The sequence below is a fragment of the Cyrtonyx montezumae genome, unplaced genomic scaffold (genome assembly GCF_038088225.1).
Source record: "Cyrtonyx montezumae isolate F1298 unplaced genomic scaffold, pur_monq_1.0 scaffold_25, whole genome shotgun sequence".
Classification (NCBI taxonomy): Eukaryota; Metazoa; Chordata; class Aves; order Galliformes; family Odontophoridae; genus Cyrtonyx; species Cyrtonyx montezumae.
The window spans coordinates 8,838,489-8,851,254 of NW_027071992.1; positions in this window are offsets into that span (position 1 = coordinate 8,838,489).

The window sequence follows — 12,766 nt, forward strand, 5'->3', positions numbered from 1 at the left end:
GCCTCTACCTTAGCAATCAATAGCTTTCACCACGCCGAGGGGATCAAGTGAGATTTATATGCATTCGAGGAAAAAAAAAAAAACAAAACACCCCAGACCCCAAATCGACACTGGCGATTCACCTTTTCCATCCTATAAAATATAGTCATCATTTCGCTCCTGAGTTTGCTTAGTGGCGAAATTCAGGACGGCTCCGAAGGGGGGAAAAAGGAGGGAAAAACATAGCTTTAGGAAGCAATTACAGAAGAAGTGTTTATCTGAGGGGATGCAGCGCGAGGGGCAGGGTCAGGTACCGTTGCCGAGGAGGGCTGGGGACCACCGGGGTCCCCATCCGGGTTCGGAGCCCAGGACCCAGCAGGGAGGCAGCGAGGTCCCAGCACGACTTGAGTCTCCGGCTGCGCTTTGCGCGGTTTTCTGTCCCAGCTACATCGTGATGGCTCCGTGCAGCCTCGCCACTCGGATATGCGGAAAGACTCCCCCAGTCTAAAACTTTTATTGAGGCGCTTTGGGCCGGAAAGATGTTTTCCAAATAGGTTTGGGCTCCCCGAGGCTCCAGCTTCCCCTCAGTGCCTTGTCAGAAGTGGCGAGGACACAACATTTTCGCACGGGGCTGGAACGGGAAGCAGCACAGCAGGGAAATCAATCACGAACTGTATGAGCTACACCGGGCGTGGGTTTTGACTCGCCTAGAGGTGTGCAATCTTAAATCTTCTAGTCTTAGCTTCTTCAAGTCTTAGCTACTGCTGCATGGGTGGGGGAAGAGTACTGAAGGAGCACTAAATCCATCAGAACAGAAGAAAACCTGTCAGCGGGCTTCTGCACATCCAGGAAGTCTTCGTGACTTTAATAACGCAATTTGACTTATTAAATCGTGTTATCAAAATGCCAAGCCTCTCCCTCCCGGAGCCTTCTCGTAGCGAGCTAATTCCAGAGCAGGGTGCCCAGCGGCACCGGCCACGCTTTCCTGAGGGCTATGAGGGGAGCACAGGCTGGGGAGCGGCGGGGAGAAAATTACCCCAGGGGCTGTCGGGGGAGGAAAATCCCCATAGAAGCCTAGAAAGTGGCAGTGATCTGGAGGAGAGGTTCGGGACAGGGCTGCGAAGCCCGATATATCCTCGGACAAGTGCCGCCTGCATTCAGCTCCGTCCGAAGACGGGGAACGGGGCAGATGGGGGATATTTATTGCTTTAAACTTTCCCCTTTGTTATCTTCCCCGTGTCAGGAAGTGTTCGAGGACAGGAAATACAGCTGAAATTTTGCCTCTGGGGTGAACAAAAATCTCTAGGTAGCAAGGCTGCTCAAGGCCCGCTTTTCAGCCGCTCCGGCGGGGTCCCGTCGGGAGATCGGGCCCCCGAGAGTGCTGGAGGGGGGGAGGGAGCGAGCCGGGCCCCGACCAGCGGCCATCGGCCAACGTCTGGGGACAGACTGCCGAGCTAGGTGGTACGCAAGCGCTGGGAAAACTCCAGCCCCCACGAGTATGTCTGTAGAGGAGTACGTGTGACGGACACTCCCTGTCCTAAACACGCTCGTTTCCACTGTAAAATTCCCTCTCCAAAATAGCCTCGAGCAGAGTCCCGGCTTAGTGTTGTTACCACAATGGTTGCATTTTCAAATTGCAGGAAAATTACTCACCCCCTTTCCCACTTCTTTTCCCCCCCTCCCTTCCCCTCCCCCCCCCCCTCCCCTTCTCCCCAGCTCTGAAGCGCGACTTTGGAGGGAAAACATCAACAACAACAACAACACAACAACACTCTAAATAATTAATAACAACATCTTCATCAATAACAATAACAGCAGCAGCAGCAGCAGCAAGGCGGGCTTGGGGGCCGGTGCTGCCGGGAAGATCAGGACGACGTCTGCCTGCTCCTCGCCTATCTCTCCCGGGGGCACCGGGATGACCCTGAGAGCCGGCCTTCAGCGCGTGGTGTCGAGACCGCGGCTCCTCGATCGGCGGAGGCTCCGCGCGGCTCAGCGGGACGCCCTGGCCGGGGCCAGGACGGGCAGCCCAGGACCAAGGGAGAGCTGCAAGCCCTGAGCGAGCGGCAGTAGCCGCCGTACAAAGGGCTCCTCCTAGCTAAGGAGCCTTCCCTCCGAAGCAATTAGGCATTCATTATTGCCACCCTGCTCACTGCGACTCTTTTGATACCTCTGGAACTTCAGATACCGCTCCGGAAGGCGCTGGCCGGCTTTTCATCGGAGAGTTTTGCCCTTCTCTCCTGCTCCTCACTGACATGGTTTCAAGGGGTGGAAAAAAAAAGCCCCAAAGCTAAACAACAAACATCAGCAAATATGTTAAGAAGTATAGCAAGGAGAAGTTTGGTTCTTAATAGTAGATTAATCATCTAAACAGCAGTGACGTGTTTTAGACCTTGTATAGCACCCAGATATGGTCATTATAACTCGTGTATATTGCTTCCCCTAAAAAGCACAATAAAATTGTCAGCCATAATCTGAAGTGAAAACATTTTAAAAAAGGATTCTATTATCAGTGAATTTGCATATACTTTATAAACAAACACATAGACTTATCTAGATGCAGGTTAGATAGGTCAAGTTAATTAGCCAAAGAGAATATATCTGTGTAAACGCAGAACAGTGTCCCATTAAATTAGCTTCTATCTTCTTGCTTAGACTTTAAAAACAACTCTTGCAAAATTAATGATCAGACAAACAGAAGGGAGGCCCAAAAAGGAGAAGTCTGAAAAAGGGATGAGTTAGAAGTTGCTTACCTCGGTATTCATAAATACTGCACCTTCAATGTGCTCCCATATATGTCTCTACAGATCGCGAGTGCGCACAGCTTATTACAATTGTTCTGCAGAGAGACTGTTTTACTACAACAGAAAGGAAAAATATCAAAACACAACCATAACATTTGCATAATGCCATCTGTGCAAGGTTCAAAACTGCAGACACAAACTCGTTAAAGTGGGTACATAGAAAACAGGAGAATTCTAAGTGAAAGTAGTGTAATTGGCATGTTTGAGAGATGAATTAAAGATGGACTGTGACCCTTTGTACAATCATTTCTCATGCATGAAAGCAAAAGAGAATGAGGGAGATTTTTATGTACTGTCCACTGTTCAGTGGTCTCTGTTTTGAACCAGGGCAAATAAAAGCCATCAATAAATCATAAATCATACATTAAGAGCGAGCACACACAACGTACTTACGGCTTAGTATTTTTTCCCGCTAGTGGGATGTGTGCCATCCATTACTTATGAAGATGAAAGGTATATCATACAATACAATGATATTGGATTATATATGTATATAGAAGGAAAGAGAATTAGAGTATTAATGCAAGAGATACCACCAATACATGTGTTACACATTTGTAACATTGCACAGTGACTATTAAATCTCCCTATGGTTTCCTTTGTATTCCTCAGAATTCTGCATTCAGCCCCAGCTCACAGAAATAAATGCATTGTGAGTAAGAGCTTGAGCTGCCTGTCATGTTTGTTCTCTTTTTCTATAGGATATGTACTTCAGATTATTTGCATCCACTTATTGTGACTTTTCCAACTCTGTTGCACACAGCTACTGTTTTCCTGTGTAAACAAACATGTGCAGGGTGAACTCAGCATCTGAGTACCCTGCAAGCAGGGTATATATTTTAACAGTTTCAGTACCAAGTATGTATCTTGCAGAACAGAATCAACTTTCTATCCCTATACGTAGTGTATCTGAATGGCAAATTAGAAGAAATTTAGTATTTTTATGATGATTTTATAGCTTGGCTGTAGATTGTCTGCTATTCACAAATCCACTTAGTTTCATGAAAGGTTAGAAAGAAAAGTAAATATGTTTGGAGAAGAGAGTCTAGCAAATGTATTCTAGCCCCAGGACAATATATGATATCATGTACTCTGGGTAACACTATAAACACAATCAGTAAGGAGGCTATATCATTCACAGTCCTGTCAGGAGGGCCAAACTGAAGGGGGAAGGTCTTGGAAAGAGGCTAGATATGGTCTGATCTGAAGACCATAAAAAACTGTGCCATGCAGCAGAGCAAAAATTTTGTGCAAAGGATGGCTACAGCACAGAGGAGGAGGCTCAAGGGAAAAATAACAAAAGGAGGAATATGGTGACAAGAATTGGAGAAGCATAAGCAAAAATGTATTGAGGAATATGCAAATTCACAGAGGGGAAGAGGTGAGAGAAATGTAAAATAAACTGAATACAGTGCCATAGAGAACCGAGGAAGAAGGAGAAAAGAAACAGATGTTGAAAAGAATATAGACATAAAAATAAAAGAGCATGGCAGAATGCAAAATGAAGAGAGGGAAGATGAAGACAGAGAAGAAAAATAAAAAAGAGGAGAGCCGTAGGATATTGGAGATTGTATTTGTGTTTGATGCCGAAGCTGTGACAAACCAGAGGGGGCCATTGATGACGATGATTTGGCAACAGACTGCAGAAGTTTTCCAGTCTTTTTCTGAAAAATGTCTTTTTGTTTAGACTACAATCAGTCTGAAAACATTTGACAAAAGAAGGGCATGTTTATCCTCATTGAGGCATCCTAATTGTTTGTTTGCCACTCTTGGTTTTGCATAACCTGTCTCCAAAAAAGGATTTTTTTTCCTGTTTATTATTATATTTTAATAAACCATTGCCATTTCAAAAGAAAATTACCCCTTCCAAACCTTCCTCCCCTGAAGTCTTCCACTCTGTAACTCCTGTAGGTCAAAGAGGAGCCCTGCTTTGCACATGTGTAGAAACTAGAAGGCCTATAAAAACTTGATGTGAGTCAGCACTGCTCCATATAAGGTCAACTACAGCTGAATAAAACTACTTTTAAAAGGCATCTACCACAGAGAAGAAATATGAGACGGGCAGGAACAGTATAGAGAAAGATAGTTATTAATCAGAACAAAAGTATAGAAACAGAAAATTCTGCCAAGCCTTAATACTTTCCACTAACATGTTCAGCATCTCCTGAATACCCAACACAAGCTGACTGGCTGAGGTCAGGTTGATCTTAGCTATGCAAAAGTAAACAGCTGTCACCTGTGGCACATGGCAGATGGAGAACCCTTATCAGACTTTTTAAACACAAACTTACTTTTTGTTTTGTTTTGTTTTAATTTAGGAATAGATTTGTTGTCTGATGTTAGAAACTTTAATACTCCAACTACATATTGCAGTGAACCATCTTCCAACTTTATGTGACTAGATAAGGATGTTTCTATGATGTGTGTACACAAAAGCTGAGCAAGTACCTAACAAGCTGATATAAACATAAGCTATGCCAGATGCACAAAACACCTGTTTAGAAGCTTTTAAATTATTTTCAAATGTAATTTTACGCTTAAAATGTAATTTATATTTTAAAATGATAATGATAATGTTGTGCTCTTCTGTTATTTTTTCAGGTTCTCAAATACTCAACACAGACACTACCTTAAGGACACACTGTTAAAATTGGGAATTGTGGGTATATATGAATGGGGATTTGAGACAGAGAGTTTCAGCCAAACAAAATGATGAGGCAGGCAATAATCATTACACCAATTTTACAAATACACTCAATTGTTTCTGAAGTGAAAAAGGGTGAAATTCTTCTGCCAAGAATCATGCAGATTATGTAAGCAATGCATAATGCAAAAACTTGGCATGCTTCTTATCCTTAAGAATCTAGAACCAACTTTGTAACTTCATGTTCTGGAAAACAAATGTGTATGTTACAAGATAGTTGCATTTGTAGTATTATACTGGGGCATCAACTTTAATACTTGAGCAAATATTAACGCAAATAATTTTTAATATATTCTTGTCTGTGATCCAACAGCAGATCTTACAAGTTCTCCTGCTTACTAGCAAGCAGTTATAAAGCAACAAACAAACAACAAACAAAACCCACACAACTCAAACCGTGTTTTAAACAGCATTTTCTCCCTTATGTGCTTACAGTACATTTAAGAGAATACATTCCTAAGGTTATTTCTATTAGGCAAGCAGATTCTTTGGCAGGGGGTTGGACTAGATGATCTCCAGAGGTTCCTTCCAACCCTTTCAATTCTGTGATGCTGTGATTTCTTATGGAATGAAGAACTCTCTTTATACAGTGGTTAAGCATATGGTCTGTTTTTAAGGATTCAAGTCAGTCTACCATCAGAAAAGACCTCACATGCAGGTTTAAAGTTAGGCACTTGAATTTGTGTCTTCCCAAGCCTCATGGTGGCATTTCTCACATACTGCCATAATCACAAAAGGCCAATTTTATTTGTTTTGGGAGAAATGTTATTCTACTTATAAGAATTTTTCTTATAAGAAGCAGTGAGAAACAATAGCAGTTTGAAAACAAAAGCCATCCCACCATCCCAGAATTCTCCAAAGAAGAACATTTCCAATGAAAAAAGACTGCAACTAGTATAACGTGGGAGTGAATAATTCCAGAATATCCCTTAGTTCTCCAAGGGATTCCTATGTCCCCAGGCATGCATATTCGTACCGCCCAGCAGTCCTCCAAAATGCAGTTCTGACAAGGGAGAGCAGTATTTGGCTCTTCATTCTGAGTACCCCTAGATTTAACTGATGAAAAACATTTTTTCTTGAGATCTTCAGCTTATTCTGAGCACCACTTACCCTCAGGTCCTGTATGTTCAGTGATTTAATCTAGGTATAACTTCAACAGTTTTCTGAGTCTCTTCTGATCTAGATTAGTGGGCTCAAGAGAGAAAAAAAAAAAAAGTATAGTAAATAGTGAATTCCTGAAAACAAATTTGACAAGAACTTCCTGAAATTCACCACTTTGATTTTTTTAGAAGACTTCATGTCTTTTGTTCCTTTAGAACAAGTGCTTTGTTTTGTACAATTTGGATGCACCTGAGCACATGCTGCATCTGCAGTCTTCTATAAATCCCAGAGCTGAAAAAGGAACTCAGTCATGTACTTCGGGAGAGCTACTCTTTTGTTAGGGAAGTAACAGACCAATAGTTTCATAGCTTTAATTCAAAGTCAAGCAAATACTAGATAAAGCATCTCACATTTTTACTTCTGTTTTATTAACATGGTGGAGCTTAATTTTCTATTATCATTTTGTTGTATGATTTACTCCTATTCAATATAGTTCAGTGGGAGAAAAATGCATGAATGAATGTTCATCAACACAACTTAGATTATCTGGAACAGTCAAGTATGACAGTACAGAGCTGAAGAAATATGAATACCGAAGCCTAAGAATACCAATCCTTATTCAGATTATCATCGATATTGATTCCAGTCAAACTGCATATGCGTGGAGTTTTTTCCACATAAAGTAATACTTCTGTTGTAAACTTTTATTAGTCTTAGCAGTTTTGGAGCTCAGTGGCAGTGCCATTTTTTTTCAAGTCAGAGCAATTAATGTATGTGAAGGTGTGTGTATTCTTAAACTTTTTTTTTCCTAAGATTCACATTATGGACACTATATTTCTCCTTTTTCTGAAAGTAACAGTATGGAACATGTCACAGACATTTGAATCCCTTTCTTTGGAAGCCGGAAACATATTCCTAATCTACATTCAGTTACAGAAACAGAATTTATATGAGCTTCATAAAATAGTATCTAAGACAAACCCAATTTGTTCAAACCAATTAACAAAAGTGCTTTTATAGAAAAGAATATGAACATTGGAAACTACTTACAGACAGTCAAAATACTGTTGAAATAGCATTGTTAGGCTTAAATACATATTAGAAATGAAGTATAATTTTATGAATCCTTTAATGCCTTCACATTCAAGATCTGATGGCACAGAAACAGTGGAAAAGAAATGAGGAGGGGCAAATAGTGAAGTAGAATTAAGTGAAGTCATACAAAAACTCCAGACTTTAACAGAAAGAGTATCTTGTGGCTAGTGAGTGGAAATAGAATCATGTATAATTAGGAGTTTAAGTGTTAGAGTAGCAGATATAGGTTAGCAGCAAAATTTTAAACAAGTTCAGTTAAACTTCATTTTACTCCCTTTATTTTAGGTTTGTTCTATTCTCAAAAACTTCAATCAAATATGCACTTAATCTGACAACATCAAAAAATCTTTAGAAAACTTTCAACACATAATGAGCATGTTTTTACACTTACTGTAAATATTTATCTTCTATGATAACCCCTCTACTCTGCATTATTTTTAAGAAAGTTTTCAGATTACTATATAAACATCTTGATACAATTTATATTCAGAAACTCACAGGCACAAGATGTATATAGCACTTGTGAGTAGAGCACATATAATCTCTATAAATCTACCAACTCAGTGATGCTACCATTTCAGCATCCTCCAGACAACCATCAATAAATTATGACTTTGCAGCTAGTTCTTTAACTGATTAATTGCAGGTTTTCACAAAGAGGCTTTCTTTCTTTCTTTCTTTTTTTTTCCTGAAGTGTCAGTAATAGAGCTATTATGGACACAGACAAGAGTGTGCGGATACAGAATTAAGCTTGCAAAACTAACTTAAAATCATAGCAAGGTTTTATTAGGAGAGAAATGCTGAATATCTGAGAAAACATGTACTCTATTTTGCTTAGGCAATGCAAGAATATGCAGGAAAATTTTGAAAAGAACAAACTATTTTTTATTACTATTAGTTTGCATCTTATCAATTCAGTTAGTTTAAGGAAAAGTATGAAGGTAACACCAAAAGTATTGCCTCCTATTTGTTTCCCTTGAAAATACAACAGATACAAAGAGCACAATAAAACAATTTGATAGCGCAAATTCTCATCTAAAAAGAACAGGTTTTCAGTGTAGTTACCACCATTAGCTATTCATTTTCTTCAGGGATGAATAAGAGTCTGCAAACTGCACATATAAAAATCTGTGCCAAGGGAAGCGACCGTTACTGTCACCACTGCTGAAACACACCATCTACTGACTCACTGTGCTTACATCCACTGTTTGGTTTCCACAAACATTCAGCAAGCATCAGTGAATATCTTTGAGTGCTATACTTTTTTGCATGGAGGAATTCAATTATATACCTTTGCTTCATTCACTCTTCCATGTCAGATAATGCTCTGCCAGGATACTCTTCTGCAGCCATCTGTCACAAGGCAAGAAAATGTAATGGAATATTGGTGGGAAAATTCAGTCTCTACTGCTATACCATCTGCGTTTGATGTCTTGGGCCTGGGGTGAGGCAAAAGGAAATGATTCCAAGTGATGACCACTACAATGATGTTTGTCTGCAGTCAGCATGCTGATCAAGGATAGCTGGTGTGTGGAAAGTGCCTGAATACTAAATAGGTCTTTAGACTTTCCTAGTGCTTAGTTTTGAATGCTTAGCTGTGATTGCAGGAGCAACTCTAACTGAGATTAATAGCTCTGTGACCTCACAGGTATTTTTTGAAAAAGTTGAGCAGAGGTCCCCTTCAAAAACAAGAAACAAATGAAGCAGAATGCAAAGCAAACCCACACAACAGCAGAAATCTAAGAAGTGCTGGCATCAGAAACCTACAATGATAAGGAAATCAGAGGGTTCAGAGCATACATAGCTGAGAATAATCAAACTGACACCATCTGTGTCCCATCACAGAGGTCCAAACACCTTGCTATTACCCTGCAGGAAGGAGAGAGCAGGGAAAAGCACAGACATCCTCTAGCCACTCTTCTGAAGATGTAAAATTATGAACAAGAGATTTACCAAACCAGAAAGCAAGAACAGGCAGAAACATGATTCTGAAGTTCAAAGGCAGAGTATTGACTTGAATGAAGAAAAACACAGCCAGTAGAAGGCTCTTCTAGTAGATGGACAAGGAGTTAGACACAAGGTCTTCTTTGTTCTTAAATATATAGATTAAAGAATCATATTTTTCTGGTTGTGTTTCAGCTCAATAAATCTTAAATTGTTTTTTGATCTCTGAGGAAATCAGTTCAAGTATTGGAAACTCACACAGATCTGTGCCCACTCTAAGCACAGGTGACACTGCATCGAACTGGGATGGACATGCTCCAAAGCCTCATTCTTTGCATATTTAGATACGTAGTTGTAAGAGTGTCATGTATTGACTCCCAGTAACATACCAGTAAGAACAATAGAGAATTAGAAGAAAACTTTAAAACTAAGTGGTTTCTATCAGCTGTTCACATATTTACTCTCAAATCTTTCTGAAAAAATAATAGTTTGGCAGTGTCATATAGCATCATTTCTCATTTTTAAGACTAGAGAACACAAATGAAAATTAGTTGACTATAACATAATACTTTCAATGTGACTTCTGGAATAAGCAAGCATCTCTGCTATAAGTGTGTGGAGAATTTTCATGAGTATCTGATTTATGCTAATATAAATACCTGGAAATAGACAAATGTGCTGGGTACAAAGATGAGAAATCTCCTTCGTGAATCTCTTTCCATTCTCCATCAAGTCCTCAGATGCATTAGTAGTGTCAACTGTGGATGGTGGTAGTATTACTCTTCAGCTCTCCTGTGTTGATGGAGGCTCCAGACTAATGGGCCTCTTTAGATGAAACATCATTATTTCTGTACCCTCTTTCTGAAAAGTGTCCTAGTATTTCTCTTCCATCATCATGTGTGCACTTTCATTTCATTTTTTCCCCCATTACTTTTCTTTGCTCTCTGCAATCTCTCATGGTCTCTTCAGAGCATTCCCAAATGTCATTTTGCTTTCTGTCTTTCTCTACCTGTATTTTGTATAGAAAACTTACAAACATTTTAATTACATTTAATAATCAGTAGTCCAAAGATTTCAGTCAAGAAGATCAGTATTATCTTTTTTTTATCTTATATGGTTAGGAAATTTCAGAAAACTTACAAACATTTTAATTACATTTAATAATCAGTAGTCCAAAGATTTCAGTCAAGAAGATCAGTATTATCTTTTTCTTATCTTATATGGTTAGGAAATTTCAGTTGAGCAGTCAAGCTAGGCAGTGGAATAGTAATAGTGGATTACTAGAAGAGCTGCTGAAAAATATGGGAACAGAGGACAAAATAGTCCAAGCCCATGGTAACAGGGTATGTTTGGAGGAATCTGGAAGTAGCAACTGAAAGCAGATGTGAATACATTCTTATGCCTCAAAGAAGGATTAGTTCAGAAAAATTGCCACTCATCATATTAAAGAGCAACCAAAAATTTTATTCTGTATAGTGCTTTGTATGATTGCGTATAGTAATGTGAAAAATGGTGTAATTGTGAGTCTGTAATGGTGCATTTAGTTCATTAGACTATTTATTGTTTTTTAATGTGTTGCTTAATTACTAAACACTGTAGTGTCTTAGATAGTTATGCTCAAGTCTGTAATCTAGAGGGAAAATAGGACTACTGAAGAAAAAAGTAAGCAAGAAGGAAGTAACTCATGAAGTAATAAATTATTAGGAGAGTATTTCAGCTGCAGTAGGAAGGAGCTGAGGAGCATCAGGTCTCTGTTGAAAGTTACCTCCCAGTTGTTTAATATGATATTTTATTTAATAAAAGGGTGTATGTCTAATATTTATGTTGTAATATTTTAGTATGGTTCTGTCCTTCAAGTATCATCTAGTGTTTGGATTTATGTTTCTTATCTAGAGTTCTGCCACTTTTCCCTGACATGCCTTATTAGGTCAGTAAGTGTCATTTACTTTTCATAACCCTCAGTAAAAATCACATTTTTTTTCCTTCAAAGTCCAACTTTGCAGGAAAAACACACTGAAAAATGTTTGGATCTTAAATGAATGCAGTGTCATTAGATGCTGGTCATATATACATAGCATAACTTAAGTATCTACTCAGTTTTGGTATTGATTTTGTCCAATACCAATGAGCCACAATTGATAAGTGGGTTAGATTTAAAAAAAATATGAATCCTCTGTCTACAACAAAGGATGAAAATCTCCACATGTGTATGAAAGCCAACATTATCCTCTGAAACTGATTCCAGGAATTAAAATCCAAGTGAAATATTATTAGTGTGTCAAAATCCTAAGATCTGGCAATAAGATCTTTACAGATCCTTCTGTACTGCAGCTTAATTAATGAGTGTAGCTTAATTAAATTTAATTCTCACTGTATCTCATAGCAATAGGTCACAATAGTGACTTTCCATTAGGTGTCTAAATTCTGGAGTTTTTGTTATGTTATAAAAATCAAGAGTCAGATGGAGGGTGTGCATCATGGCTTTTGCAGGTAATTCTTGTCTGACTGCATTCTCAGATTTTTGTTATTTCACTTCAGGGATGAGATAAAGAGTTATTCCTTGATATCTCAGAAAAAATGACACTGTCCAAATATTTTCCAATATTCTGTACTTCAACTTACCCACTTTAAGTTTAAGGTCACGGCTTTCCAAACAATAAATAAATACAACATCCTTGTCATATAAAAACTCATGCTTTTCAGGGTGTTGAAGTTTTTCTGAAAACTTGGCTAGACTGAAAATTCATATATACATTTAGGTTACCATGCTATAGTCTACATCTAGGGCTAGGTTTCATTTGTTCCTACAGCACCTTCCATTACTTTTCTACAGTGCCATAGTCTTTCATGAAGATAGATGAATTACACAGCTGATAGATCTTAAAGAATACACAAACTCTTCAGTGATGTTGTGTTGCCTGCACAGTAGTCACATCCATCAGGATACATAACTGTGGGAAATATGACCCATGGAAGTCTGCTGTGAAGTCCTGCCAGGATAAGTGGAGATGCAGTTCAAGGCTATTCTTTTTTTACCCTTCCCAACACATCTTAAGAGTAAAGAATAATGATTATTGTTCCTCAGGCATGATATTCATGAAGAAGTAGAGTTTTTCACCTATGCAAATGAGAAAATATGTTT